Raw genomic sequence first — 14,378 nt, 5'->3', positions numbered from 1 at the left:
TCATCCAGGATCTGCCTCCTTCTTCTTTCCCTCACCTCCATCTGCTCTCACATCACTTCTGGCCTTATTGTTCCTGGTTATTTAATCAGACACTGCTACCAGCCCAGTGGGTCCCACCCAGCAGCTATTCTTGACCTGATAGATCCAAATGACCCCTTCTCTGTGGAGCCTTTCTGGCTTCTCCACTAGGCAGGGTTGGCTGGCTCCTCTGCTCACAGTGCATTCGATTTCTTTGCGTATCTCCACATTGTACTGCAATGCACTGGTGTATATGTCTATCGCCTCAACTTGACTGTGCAGCTGTTAAGTACAAGAACTACGTGAAAAAAGAAAAACAAAACCCTCAACAAATGTTTATTGAAGATCCTCCATTAACCTGTTAGAATTGAATTGTACCTCAGATTCAAAGGTTCAGATTCTCAAGGCCTGCATGATCTGGTCGCTGCCTCATTCTCCAACCTCCTTTCATGTAACTGGCTCTCTCTGTCAGTGTCTCTCTGTCTCTCACTTTGGCTGTCTCTGTTCTCTCACTCTATGTTAGTCCCATGAGCCTTCTCTTGGGCCTTGAGCCTTCTGACATGCTGATTCCCATATATCAGATATGGGCCATGGGGGAAAGAAAAATCACCTAGATCCGTTTTAAATCCTGCCAAAGGAAGAGCAATGGGACCCCAACAGAGAAAGTATGGTGCTTGGAGGGGCATCTCAGAAAAGCAGAGGCTGATGGGAAGCAGTGGCTGGAGGAAAATGCACAAATATTCTCAGGAGGGAAAAATGTTAGCTTAAGACATCTGCCAGACCCTGGAGGCATGAAACCCTCTTAAGACCACACCAGTTAAGTGACAACTGTCCTATCTTGCCACTACTCTCTCTCCCCTTGCTTTGACTAAAGCTGGTTCAGAAATCATAACAGCAAGATGGAAAATAAGGGGGTGGAAGAATAAGGAAAGGAGAGAGAAAAGGAAGAGGGCTGCAAGTGGCAGCCCACAGGAGGCGGGACTGGGGAAGCACGTCTGACTTAACATGCGATCAAGCTGGGAGTCTCGGTTATTTTCTGGGACTGTCTAGTAAACTGAGATTGAGTTTGCATCTTACAGTGACTGTAGAACTTTCATTACCTACAAGTCAGCAGAAAATTCCAGGGACAGGCCAGAACCGTCCCCACTGAGCAGCAAACGTAAAGGGACAGTTGGAGCCAAAAATAAAGTTGCTTTGATGCTTCTACTCCTTAAGTCCTGCCAGTTCAATGTACCAGACACACTTGTTCACCCTTCAAGAAATCTTGTGATATGTCTAAATACGAGCATAATATATTCATTTCTATACTTTTTTTTCCCCACTTAATATACTTTAGATATCCTTCCAAATCAACCCCTATCTACCTTATTCTTTTTATTGGCTTCACGGCATTTCATCATAGGGCTAAACCATCATTTACTTAACCATTTCCTACTGATAAACATTTAGCGTATCTCTAGATGTTTTTGTTATTTAAAACAATGCTAAAATGAATACCCTTGAAAATATGTATTCTTTGTATATGTATGAGTCTATCTGTAGGCGAAATCCCCAGCAGAAGAATTTGTGGGTCAAAAGAACTTTGAGAGCTACTGTAAAACTGCCTTCCAAAGAGTGTGCACATCATTCAACGTTGTTATTTATGCCAGTCTGATAGGTGACAAATGTTATCTCATTCTTTTAATTTGCATTCTTTCAAATGAGTGTTATTGTTTAAATTTATGAATCATTTGCATTTCTCTGTCAGAGCACTGCCTGTATATATTCTTTGTCCACTTTTCTATTGAATTTTTCTTTTTTATTTGGAAGAATATAAAAAAATTTTTATACAACAAATAAATTAGACCTGTCTTTATATATTAAATTAGAACTTTCTCAAATGTGATACAAATGTATTTCCTCAGTCATTTATTTTTTTGTTTTGTTTTGTTTATGGTACTTTGTCCATAGTGCTTTAAATCTATATGTAGTTAGTAATCAGTCTTTTTTTTTTTTTTTTAATGAGTTCTGGCTTTGGTATCTTGCTCAAGCAAACAGGCCATTTTAACCCAAGATTACATTTTAAAAAATCACTTGTGTTTTCTCCTAATACTTTGTGATTTATTTTTTCCATTTTAATCTTTGACCTATATGGAATTAATTTTTTTAAAAAACACATGTGGATCCAGCTCTTTTTTTCCCAAATAGTCAGCTTCATGCTTCAATATTATTTACTAAAAATTCACCCTTTCCCTACTATTTTGAAATGCCATTTTCAAGTGGCAAATTTATTTGGGTAAGTTTGTTTATTCTCTGCCCTGTATTCTGTTCATTGATTATCTGTGCATTTTAACATTGTTGTACATTTCATATACACTTCTGTTTCTGCTTTAAAAAATATGTAACATTATATTATGCCATATACATTTCCTGAGAACATTTTCTTTTCATGGGTCCATATCTAAAGGGGATCTCCCAGATGAGTTAGATGTGAAATATAGCCCCCAAATAATTAAGTAAAATAAATTGTTAAATGGAGTCACTTTGTGTGGTTACCAAATCATAGAATATAAAAGCTAAAATTCATCAGGCCATATTATAGATGAAGAGAGGGTGCACCAAAAGCAGTAGTTTTAATTTTTGAGTAGTTGATACTGAGTTGACTTTTCAGATACTAATTGACCAACAGGTTAAGCTGGTTCTTGAAGCCACACCTGGATGAAGAGAGAGCGTCAGGACAGAGAAGGGCACAACTTGGATCCTGAGAGCAGGGCAGAATGGAGAAGGATGCTTGGCTTTCCCTTTGGTGCCCTCAAAGGAAGAAGCTTCCTAATTTCTATATTTTCTTTAACGGTCATGTACTACTTTTGTGATCAGGAAGAAAACACAATAGACGACACTTTTTAAAGTGTTTGGATGAGCCCTGGAAAAAGATAACGCTTAAAAATTTACCTGAGAATTAGAGGAGAACTTGGGCTCAGTCATTTTTTTCTGTTGTATTTTACTTTTACATATAAAAATCTACACATAATTAATGTTTACAACTTGATGAGTTTGGAGATAAGTACACATTTGTGAAACCATCACCACAATCTATCCATCACCTCCAGAAGTTCCCTCCGGCCCTCTTATTTATTATTATTATTATTTTGTGATAAGAACACAACATAAGATCTACTTTCTTAAAAAATTTTTAAATATATGATACAATATTGCTAACTATAGGAACTATACTGTACAGTAGGTCTCTAGGACTTACTCATCTTGTGTAAGGAAAATTTGTACACTTAAATAATACCTCCTTGTTTACCCCTCCCCTCAGCCCCCTGGCAACCACCATTCCAGTCTCTGTTTCTATGAGTTTGACTATTTTAGATTCATCATATAAGTGGTATGATGTAGTATTTGTGCTTCTGTGTCTGGCTTATTTCACTTAGCATAATGTCCTCCAGGTTCATCCATGTTGTCAAAAATGGCAGGGTTTCCTTCTTTATTAAGGCTGAATAATATTCCATTGTATGTATATACCACATTTTTTTAATCCATTCATCTGTTGATAGACATTTAGGTTGCTTCCATGTCTTGGCTATTGTGAACAATGCTGCAATGAACATGGGAGCGTAGATATCACTTCAAGACCCTGATTCAGTTCCTTTGGTTATATACCCAGAAGAGGAATTGATGGATCATGAGGTAGTTCTATTTTCAATTTTTTTAAGAACTCTATACTGTCATCCACAGTGACTAGACCAATTTATATTCCCACCAACAGTGTACAGGAGTTCCGTTTTTTTTACATCCTCATCAACATTTGTTATCTTTTTTTTTTTTTTTGTGAGGAAGATCAGCCCTGAGCTAACATCCGTGCTAATCCTCCTCTTTTTGCTGAGGAAGACCAGCTCTGAGCTAACATCTATTGCCAATCCTCCTCCTTTTTTTTTTCACCCCAAAGCCCCAGTAGATAGTTGTATGTCATAGCTGCACATCCTTCTAGTTGCTGTGTGTGGGATGTGGTCTCAGCATGGCCGGAGAAGCAATGCGTTGGTGCACGCCGGGATCCGAACCCGGGCCACCAGTAGCGGAGTGTGCGCACTTAACCACTAAGCCATGGGGCCGGCCCGGTTATCTTTTTGTTTTTCTGATAAAAGTCATCTTAAGTGTGAGGTGATACCTCATTTGGCGGTTTTGATTTGCATTTCCCTGATGATGAGTAATATATTTCCCTGCTATATGAGCACCTTTTCATATATCTGTTGGCCATTTGTATGTCTTCTTTGAGGAAATGTCTATTCAGTTCCTTGGCCTTTTTTTTTTTTTTTGGTGAGGAAGATCAGCCCTGAGCTAACATCCAATGCCAATCCTCCTCTTTTTTGCTGAGGAAGATGGGCCCTGGACTAACATCTGTCCCCAACCTCCTCTACGTTATTTGGGACGCCGCTGCAGCATGGCTTAAGCAGCGGTGCATCGGTGCGTGCCTTGGATCCGGGCCTGCGAACCCCTGGCCGCTGAAGTGGAGTGAGTGCACCTAACTGCAGCGCCATTGGGCTGGCCCCCCTTGGCCCATTTTTTAATTGGATTATTTGTTTTTCTGCCATTGAATTGTAGTAGTTCTGTATATTTTTTTGAATATTGACCCTTCATCCAATATGTGGTTTGGAAATGTTTTCTCCCATTCCACAGATTGCCTTTTCATTTTGTTGATTGTTTCCTTTGGTGTGCAGAGGCTTTTCAGTTTGACATAATCCCATTTGTCTCTTTTTGTTTTGTTGCATGTGCTTTTGATGTTGTATCCAGGAAATTATTGCTAAAGCTAATGTCATGAAGATTTCCCCTGTTTTCTTCTAGATATTTTACAGTTTCAGATCTTACATTTAAGCCTTTTATCCATTTTGAGTTGATTTTTTTGTATGGTGTGAAATAAGCATCCAATTTCATTCTCTTGCAGGTGAATATCCAGTTTTCCCAACACCATTTATTGAAGAGAGTATCCTTTCCCATTGTATATTCTTGGCACCCTTGACAAAGAACTGTTGACCGTGTATGTGTGGGCTTATTTCTGGGCTCTCTACTCGGTTCCATTGGTGTATACGTCTGTTTTTATGCCAATAACTTACTGTTTTGATTACTGTAGTTTTGTAATATAGTTTGAAATCAGAAAGTGTGGTGTGGGGCCAGCCCGGTGGTGCAGCAGTTAAGTGCGCATGCTCCGCTTCGGCAGCCTGAGGGTTCGCAGGTTCGGATCCCAGGCGTGCAGCGAGGCACCGCTTGGCAAGCCATGCTCTGGCAGTGTCCCATATAAAGTAGAGGAAGATGGGCACAGATGTTAGCCCAGGGCCAATCTTCCTCAGCAAAAAAGAGGAGGATTGGCATCAGATATTAGCTCAGGGCTGATCTTCCTCACAAAAAAAAAAAAAAGTGTGGTGCTTCTAGCTTTGTTCTTCTTGCTCAAAATTGTTTTGGCTATTTAGGGTCTTTTGTGGTTCCATACAAATTTTAGGATTATTTTCTCTATTTATATTAAAAAATGCCATTGGGATTTTGATAGGGATTGCATGAATCTGTAGATTGTTTTGGGTAGTATGGACATTTCAACAATATTAATTCTTCCAATCTGTGAACATTATGTATTTCCTACCTAATTCCCCTGGCTAGGACTTCCAGTACCATGTTGAATTGAAGTGTTGAGAGTGGGCATCGTTGCCTTGCTCTAGATCTTAAAGGAAAAGCTTTCAGTTTTTCACCATTGAGTATGATGTTAGCTGTGGGCTTTTCATATGTGGCCTTTCTTATGCTGAGGTAAGTTTCTTTTATACCTAATTTGTTCAGAGGTTTTATTTTTTTATCATGAAACAGCATTGAGTTTTGTGAAATGCTTTTTCTGCATCTATTGAGATGATCATGTGATTTTTATCCTTCACTTTGTTATGTGGCATATCAAATTGATTGATTTTCATGTATTGAACCATCCTTGTATTCCAGGGATCAATTCCACTTGATCATGGTGTATGATCATTTTAATGTGCTGTTGAATTCAGTTTGCTAATATCTTGCTGAGGGTCTTTGCATCTATGTTCATTGGGGATATTGGCCTCTTCTTTTCTTTTCTTGTGGTTCTTTGTCTGGCTTTGGTATTAGGGTGCCGCTGGCTTCATAAAATAAATTTGGAAGTGTTCCCTCTTCTATTTTTTGGAAGAAGTTAAGAAGGATTGGTGTTAATTCTTTAAACGTTTGGTAAAATTCATCTGTGAAGACATCTGGTTCTGGGCTTTTTTTATTGTTGGAAGGTTTTTTGTTTTTTTGTTTTTTTCTGAGGAAGATTCACCCTGAGCTAACATCTGTGCCCGTCTTCCTCTATTTTGTATGTGGGTTGCCACCACAGCATGGCTGACGTGTGGTGTAGGTCTGCAACCGGGATCTGAACCCATGAACTCAGGCTGCCAAAGCACAGCATGTGAACTTAACCACTAAGCCATGGGGCCAGCCCCTGGAATGTTTTTGATTACTGATTCATTCTTCTTATTTGTTATTGTTCTGTTCAGGCTTTCTATTTCTTCTTGATTCAGTCTTGGTAGGTTGTGTGTTTCTAGAAATTTTTATCCATTCCTTCCAGATTGTCTAATTTGTTGGTGTATAATTGTTCATAATAGTCCCTCATGATCTTTTTTATTTCTGAGACATTGGTTGTAGTGTTTCCTCGTCTATTTCTGATTCTATTTGTTTGAGTCTTCTCTCTGTTTTCTCAGTTAGTCTAGCTAAGAGTCTGTTGATTTTGTTTATCTTTTCAAAGAACTAATTTTTTTAATTACTTTTCTTCTCTCTATTTCATTTATTTCTGCTCTAATCTTTATTATTTCCTTTCTTCTGCTAACTTTGGGCTTAGTTTGTTCTTTTCCTAGTTCGTTGAGGTGTAATATTAGGTTGTTTATTTGACATCTTATTTATTTATTTTTGTTTGGTGAGGAAGATTAGCCCTGAGCTAACATCTGTTGCCAATCCTCCTGTTTTTTCTGAGGAAGATTGGCCCTGGGCTAACATCCATGCCCATCTTCCTCTACTTTATATGTGGGATGCCACCACAGCATGGCTTGATAAGCATGGTGGTGCAGAGGTCCACACCCGGGATTCGAACCTGCAAACCCTGGGTCCCTGAAGTGGAGCACATGAACTTAACCACTACACCACTGGTTTGGCCCCTTGATATCTTATTTTTAATTTAGGCATTTATGACTATAAAATTCCCTCTTAGTACTGCTTTTACTGCATCCCATAAGTTTTGGCATGTTATGTTTTAATTTTCATTTGTCTCAATATATTTTCTAGTTTTGCTTTTGATTTTTTCTTTGACTCACTAGTTGTTCACACATATGTTGTTTGATTTCTCTGTATTTGTGAATTTAAAAATTTCCCTTTTGTTTATTGACTTCCAGTTTCATTACACTTCTAGTTTCATTACATTCATTCATGGTCAGAAAAGATACTTGAGGTGACTTTGATCTTAAATTTGTTAAGACTTGTTTTGTGACCTAGCATGTGATCTATCCTAGAGAATATTCTATGTACATTTGAGAAGTAGGCATATTCTATTGCTATTGGGTGGAAAGCTCTGTATATGTCTGTCAAGTCCATATGGTTTATAATGTAGTTCAATGCTGCTATTTCCTTATCAATTTTCTGTCTGCATGATCTGTCCATTATTGTAAGAGGGATACTGAAATCTGCTATTATTGCATGACCATCTTCATGGTCAGATCTGTCAACATTTCCTTTATATATTTAGGTGCTCTGTTGTTGGGTGCATATCTATTTATAATTGTTATATCTTCCTGTTGAATTCACCTTTCTGTCATTATGTATTGATCTTCTTTGACTCTTGTGACAGTTTTTGACTTAAAGTCTATTTTGTCTGATATAAGTATAGCCACCCCTGCTCTCTTTTGGTTACCATTTGCATACAATATCTTTTTCCATCCCTTCACTTTCAGCCTATGTGTGTCCTTAAATCTAAAGTGGGTCTCTTCTAGACAACATATAGCTGACTCTTATTTTTTTAATTTATCTAGCCACTCTGACTTTTGTTTGATGATTTTAATAAATTTACATTTAAAGTAATTATTGACAAAAAAGGACTTACTATTGCCATTTTGTTATTTATTTTCTGCCTACTTAGTAGTTCTTTTGTTCCTTCCTCCTCTCTTGCTGTCTTCTTTATGGTTTAATGATTTTTCTGTAGTAATATACTTTGATGCTTTTCTCTTTATCTTTTTTGTAGCTACTCTAGGTTTTTTTTCTTTGTTACCATGAGGCTTTCATAAATCTTCTTATAACAGTCTATTTTGAGCTGCTAACAACTTAACTTCAATCATATATGAAAACTCTCCACTTTAACTCCCTTCACACTTTAAGTTATTGATGTCAGAATTTACTTCATTTTATATTGTGTATCCATTAACTAATTTTTGTAGTTATAATTATTCTTAATATTTTTGTTTTTTAATTTTTATACTATGGTAAAAGTGATTTAGGGGACTGGCCCAGTGGCGTAGCAGTTAAGTGCACGTACTCCACTTCAGTGGCCCAGGGTGGCAGGTTCAGATCCCAGCATGGACCGACGTACCACTTGTCAAGCCATGCTGTGGTGGAATCCCATATAAAGTAGAGGAAGATGGGCACAGATGTTATCCCAGGGCCAATCTTCCTCAGCAAAAAGAGGAGGATTGGCAACAGACATTAGCTCAGGGCTAATCTTTCTCACCAAAAAAAAAACAAAGTGATTTGTGCAAAACTGTTACAGTGTTACATAATTCTGTATTTGTATATACAGTCATGCATCACATAACAACATTTCAGTTAGCGATAGACCACATATATGAGGGTGGTCCCATAAGATTAGTATATACAGCCTAGGTGTGTAGTAGGCTATACCATCTAGGTTTGTGTATGTACAGTCTATGACATTTGCACGATGACAAAATTGCCTAAAGGTGCATTTCTCAGAATGTATCCCCATCAGTAAGTGATGCATGACTGTGTATTTACTTTTACCTGTGAAGTTTTTACTTTCATATGCTTTCATATTGCTGTTTAGTGTCCTTTCATTTCAACATGAAGAAGTCTCTTTAGCACTTCTTGTAAGGCAGATGTAGTGGTCACAAATTTTCTCAGTTTTTATTTGTTTGGGAAAGTCTTTATCTCTCCTTCATTTTTGAAGGAAAGTTTTGCCAGATATAGTATTCTTGTTTAGCAGGGTTTTTTCTTTCAGCACTTTGAATATATTGTCCCACTTTCTCCTGGCTACAAGGTTTCTGCTGAGAAATCTGCTGATAGTCTTCTGGGGATTCTCTTGTATCTGATGAGTCATTTTCTTCTTGCTGCTTTCAAAATTCTCTCTTTTTGACTTTGGACAATTTAGTTATAATGTGCTCTCTGACTGGGTATTTTCATATGACCTGTCTTGAGCTCTCTAATTCTTTCTTCTGCTTGATCAAGTCTTCTGTTGTACTTCAGTATTAAATTTTTCAGTTCAGTCATTGTGTTCTTCAACTCTAGAATTTCTGTTTGTTTGTTTTTAAGGATTTCTATCTCTTTGTTGAACTTCTTATTTTGCTCATGTATATTTTCCTGATTTCATTTAGTTGTCTATCTGTTTTCTCTTATAGCTCACTGGGCTTCTTTAAGACAAGTATTTTGAACTCTTTGTCAGACAGTTTGTATATCTCCATTTCTTTAGGGTTGGTTATTGGAGCTTTATTTTTTTGCTTTGGTGGTGTCCTGTTTCCCTGATTCTTCATGATCCTTGTAGCTTTGTATTGGTATCTGCACATTTGAAGAAGCAGTCACCTCTTCCAGTCTTTGCACAGTGGCTCTGACAGGGAAAGTCTTTCATCAATCAGCCCAGCCAGAGATTCTGGGCAGACTGACTGGCAAGGGTCACAGGCAGGTCTGCTGCTAGAACCTGTGGGAGTGGGCATGGCACAAGGGTTCACTGGAGTGGACCTTGAGCCTGGGTCCACAGTGGCCGGCTTAGCACTGGAATCCACCGGGGGAGGCCTCATGCCAGTGTCTGCGGCAGAGTCAGATGCTCATTTCATTCTCTTTCCCCCACAGGAGAGCTCCTGGCCTGAGGGGATCTCTCTTGGCACTGTGCAGGCTTGGGGGAGAGGTAACACAGGTAAAGTGAAACTGTCCTTCTTACACTTCTGAATGCATCTTTTCTAATTTCTATGCTCCATCCAGGTTCTTTAATCTCTCACCTTGATTCTGGAGCTCTTATGAAGGTATTTTCATAGGTGAGTGGTTGTCAAATTTGTGTTTCTATGGGGGAATGAGAACTGGAACCTCCTATTATGCCATCTTGCTGACTCAGTCATGTTTTTTAACATTTAGCATGGAACTTGCTCCATCAAGAGTTCATTCCTGGGGCCAGCCCAGTGATGCAAGCGGTTAAGTGTGTGCGCTCTGCTGCGGCAGCCCAGGGTTCACCAGTTCGGATCCTGGGCACGCACCGACGCACAGCTTGGCAAGCCATGCTGTGGCGGCGTCCCATGTAAAGTGGAGGAAGATGGGCACAGATGTTAGCCCAGGGCCAGTATTCCTTAGCAAAAAAAGAGGAGGATTGGCAGATGTTAGCACAGGGCTGATCTTCCTCACAAAAAAAAAAAAAGAAGTTCATTCTTACCTACTCTGACTCTCAAGGGCTCCAGGAGCCTACAGTACCTGAGTCAGTATGAAAATCACTCCACTCAGCCCACTGAGAAGGAACCAAGTAAATGATGTGGAAAGCTTTAATTTTCTTCAGGTTTCTTCAGTGAGGTGCACAAAATATACCTCAGGTTAATATTAATATTATGCATAATACTGATATTATGCACACAAATGTGTTCATTCTCCTTGCAAATTAAAATGAGACTTAGGAAAGCATTTTTGTTTGTTTGTTCATCTATTGGTTTAGGAGAAAGCTAATACAGAGATTTGAAGATATATATAGAAAATCAATGGGTTTGTTTTTGGGGTGTATACAGAGCTTTGTACTTTTCAAAACTAGAGTAGGTCAATAGTTTCCAAATAGCGGTTATTGGAACAGTGCCGAACTAGCTGCAGTCCGAGTTAGGTACCCTGGGATAAGATAAAGTTTGAGTTGATTCTAAGATAATCACATTTTCTGAGTTAGATTTTGGTAAAATAAGAGGCTTACTATAAAACTCAGAATTAGATTTCAATAGTTTCAGTAGGAATTATCTTCTAGGACCTTTTCAGTTGCTTATAATTAGTTGAATAAACTAGATGAGATCTTATGGAAATTATCTAGTACTTATGAAAGATTTTCTGTCACAGGGCAACCAAGGTATGAAAAATAACTAACAATGTCATCATTGAATATTGGCTAAAGTCCACACCCAACATAATGTTTGAATTTGCAGCTTTTAGCAACCAATTTTATTAGGGTCCTTGACTTGTAAATAGTAAGAAATGGAAGTACTCCAAGGATTATCCTCTCCGGCAACTTTTATACTGAGCTCTGTGGAGTCTGGCGTTCCCTGGATCCCCACCAAAGGTAGCCTCGTGAGAAGAGATGGTTCCAGGCATCCACACCAGCTTCAACCAGAGCAGTTTCATTTTATGTTTGTACGCATGGAGCTTCTCTAAACTTTCACTTGAAGAAAATCTTCTGAAACATTAAAAACAACAACAAAAGCTTTGAAAATTACTTGTCAACTTTAATTTCCTCATTTTAGAGAAGAGAAAAATCACGGCCCAGAAATGTTTAATTACATGTCCAAGATCCCACATCTAGTGAGAAACGGACCTGAAATTAAACCCCAGCCTCCTAACTTCAATTTGGTATTCTCTGGTATTTCCATAAGATCTCACCACTTAATCTAGTTTATTTGACTAATAACTTAACTCATTTTGAACCGAGGTCTTTCCATCTTATCATAGTATTTCCTGCCCTGCTGTAAAAGGTAACCCTAGGATTTCACGAGTGTGCCTATGAATTGTATACTGGCTTGCATTTCTTTGCAGATGTCCATCTCAGTATTTTAATCAGATGACCAGGCCCACTGATAGTATCCTAAAGAAAGTAATTAAGTATTTATCTCCTCTTTCCTGACATTGTGCCTTCTTATGTTGGTAGAAGAAGAGACGTATCTTTTTTCTCCCTTCATTTTAATTCTGGAAAATGATAAACGTATCTCCAAGACTAAAAGGGAAGCTTAGTCAATCGTATTTTGGTTTTCATTATCAAGGTCATGACAATTGCTTGCAGACTTTCTTCTTAAACAAGTCTCCTTCCAGGTCCAAGCTGCGGATTCTGTCCCAAGCAAGGTCTTCTGCTCCATTGTTACATTGTCTATTCTTACTCAAAGCCTAAATTGGAGACATTCCTTACGAGACTCATGCTTTGTCCCAATCACAAGAGACTTAGTATGTTCTAAATTCAAAGTTCCACTATGGAGAAGGAAGAGAATATGGGTGGAGGGGTTGGGGCCTGGGGAGGGAGTAAGGCTTTCAATCACTCAGGATCCTACAAGTCCAGCAAACTTGATGGAAAGTCTACGCTTTGCTAGGAGCTTATAGGGGATGCATTTGATCTGTTTCAAGGAACTTGTCCTCTACTTAGGGAGGCAAATATAATACTAATATAATAATTATAATATTAAATATAATAATATTTATATAATATAATTTAATAATTTAAATTAAATTTAATTTAAATTTAAATTATATAATATAATTTAATATATTTAATAATATAAATACACTAAACCTAATACTACAGGGAATGAAGTGTATGCTAAATAGAGCATCTACCTTTAAAATGTATAAAAAAGAATCAATTCAAAATATATTAATGGAGTGTTTACTCTCTGTCAGCTGATTTATAAACACAAATATGATTTGGTCCCAGCTTCCTAATAGCTTATGTCCTTAGTGGTGGAGACAAACGCATAAACAAATTGTTCCTTTTTACTCAAAACTGGAAATTTGGAAAAAAAAAAAGTTATAATTATAGCAAATGTACATTGCACCAAAACCCGAAAGAATATGAAAGTATGTAAAGCAGAAAATGAAAGTACCTACTCATTCTCTGAAGAAACCAGTATTAACGGTTTAGTATATATTATTCCCAACTGTCTTCTCTCTCTCTCACTCTGTGTCTACACACACACACACACACACACACTCAACAATCTATGATAAAGCATCCTGACATGTCATCAATCTAGATATGTCTATTTATATGCCCTTTTCAGTGGCTACAATCCCCATTGAAGGGTATTTTAACTGTTTCTAAATTTCTCAGTTACAGACAATACTGCAATGAGATGAATTTGTATAAAGGAGCATGCATTTACTATTTCTGTACTACTCTTCACAATGTGTGTCATACTCCCTCCAACAGTATATGGAGTGTGCCTATTCCATTCTAACAAATAATAGGTATTATCAGTCTTTTATATATTTGATATTAAATGATGATGCCTTCTTATTTTAATTTACATTAAAATTAAAGGTTGAGCAATTATTTTTTCATCTATTTATTGGCCAATACTATTTCTTCTCTGAGTTGCCTGCACATTCCCATTGGATTGTCCATCTTCTTGGTATTGCTTTTTAGGAATTCTCTCTGTATTATATAAATTAATCTTTTCTCTCTCACAGTTATTTTAATTTTTCTCCCCATCAGACTATGTCTATATTGTCTTTGTGGAATTAAAAAAAACTTTTATGGAATCTGATCTGTCAATCTTAATTTATAGCTTCTGCATCTAACCGGGGAAAGAGGACATAGGTGAGAGCTATGTAAGATGCAGGATGAAGGAGCAGAGAATTAAATACAAACAGCCCAGCAGTCCAAATGGAACAGAGGGCTGTGGCAAATGGAAGGACTGTAGTGCCCTGGTAGGGATTAGGCTGGCTTCCTCCAGAGGGTGAGCTTTGAGATAGGAACACAAAGAGGGTCTGGGCATCACCAGGGTGCAGAAGAAGAGCCGGAAACATACACTGCAGCCAGACGTCAGTGCAGTCTCAGGGGTGGGCACTGGTATCCCTGTGGCAGACATGGGAACAATTACGACTGGTGAGAGTTTAGGAGCATCCTGGGAACTGAGTTGCCAGACAGGTGAGAGTGTGAGGATGTCCACCTCTTGGTTTATAAGGCCAGCCCAGGGTCACCTTGATTTACAAGGGCCTAGGAATGCAAGATCTAGCTCTGTTACAAACCCCAGGGAAGACCTGAATCCCTAAAGGTGGGAAAAACTGTACTTACTAACCCAAGATTTGGTCAGAAATACACTTCAGGGATTTGCTTGAGGAGGAAATTCAGAACTCAGTTTTGCCACAGGAGAAAATAAAAAGGAAAGATTGCTTTTTTACTAATC

This window comes from Diceros bicornis, chromosome 4, assembly GCF_020826845.1.
Source record: "Diceros bicornis minor isolate mBicDic1 chromosome 4, mDicBic1.mat.cur, whole genome shotgun sequence".
Lineage (NCBI taxonomy): Eukaryota > Metazoa > Chordata > Mammalia > Perissodactyla > Rhinocerotidae > Diceros > Diceros bicornis.
This window is presented reverse-complemented; position numbering follows the sequence as displayed.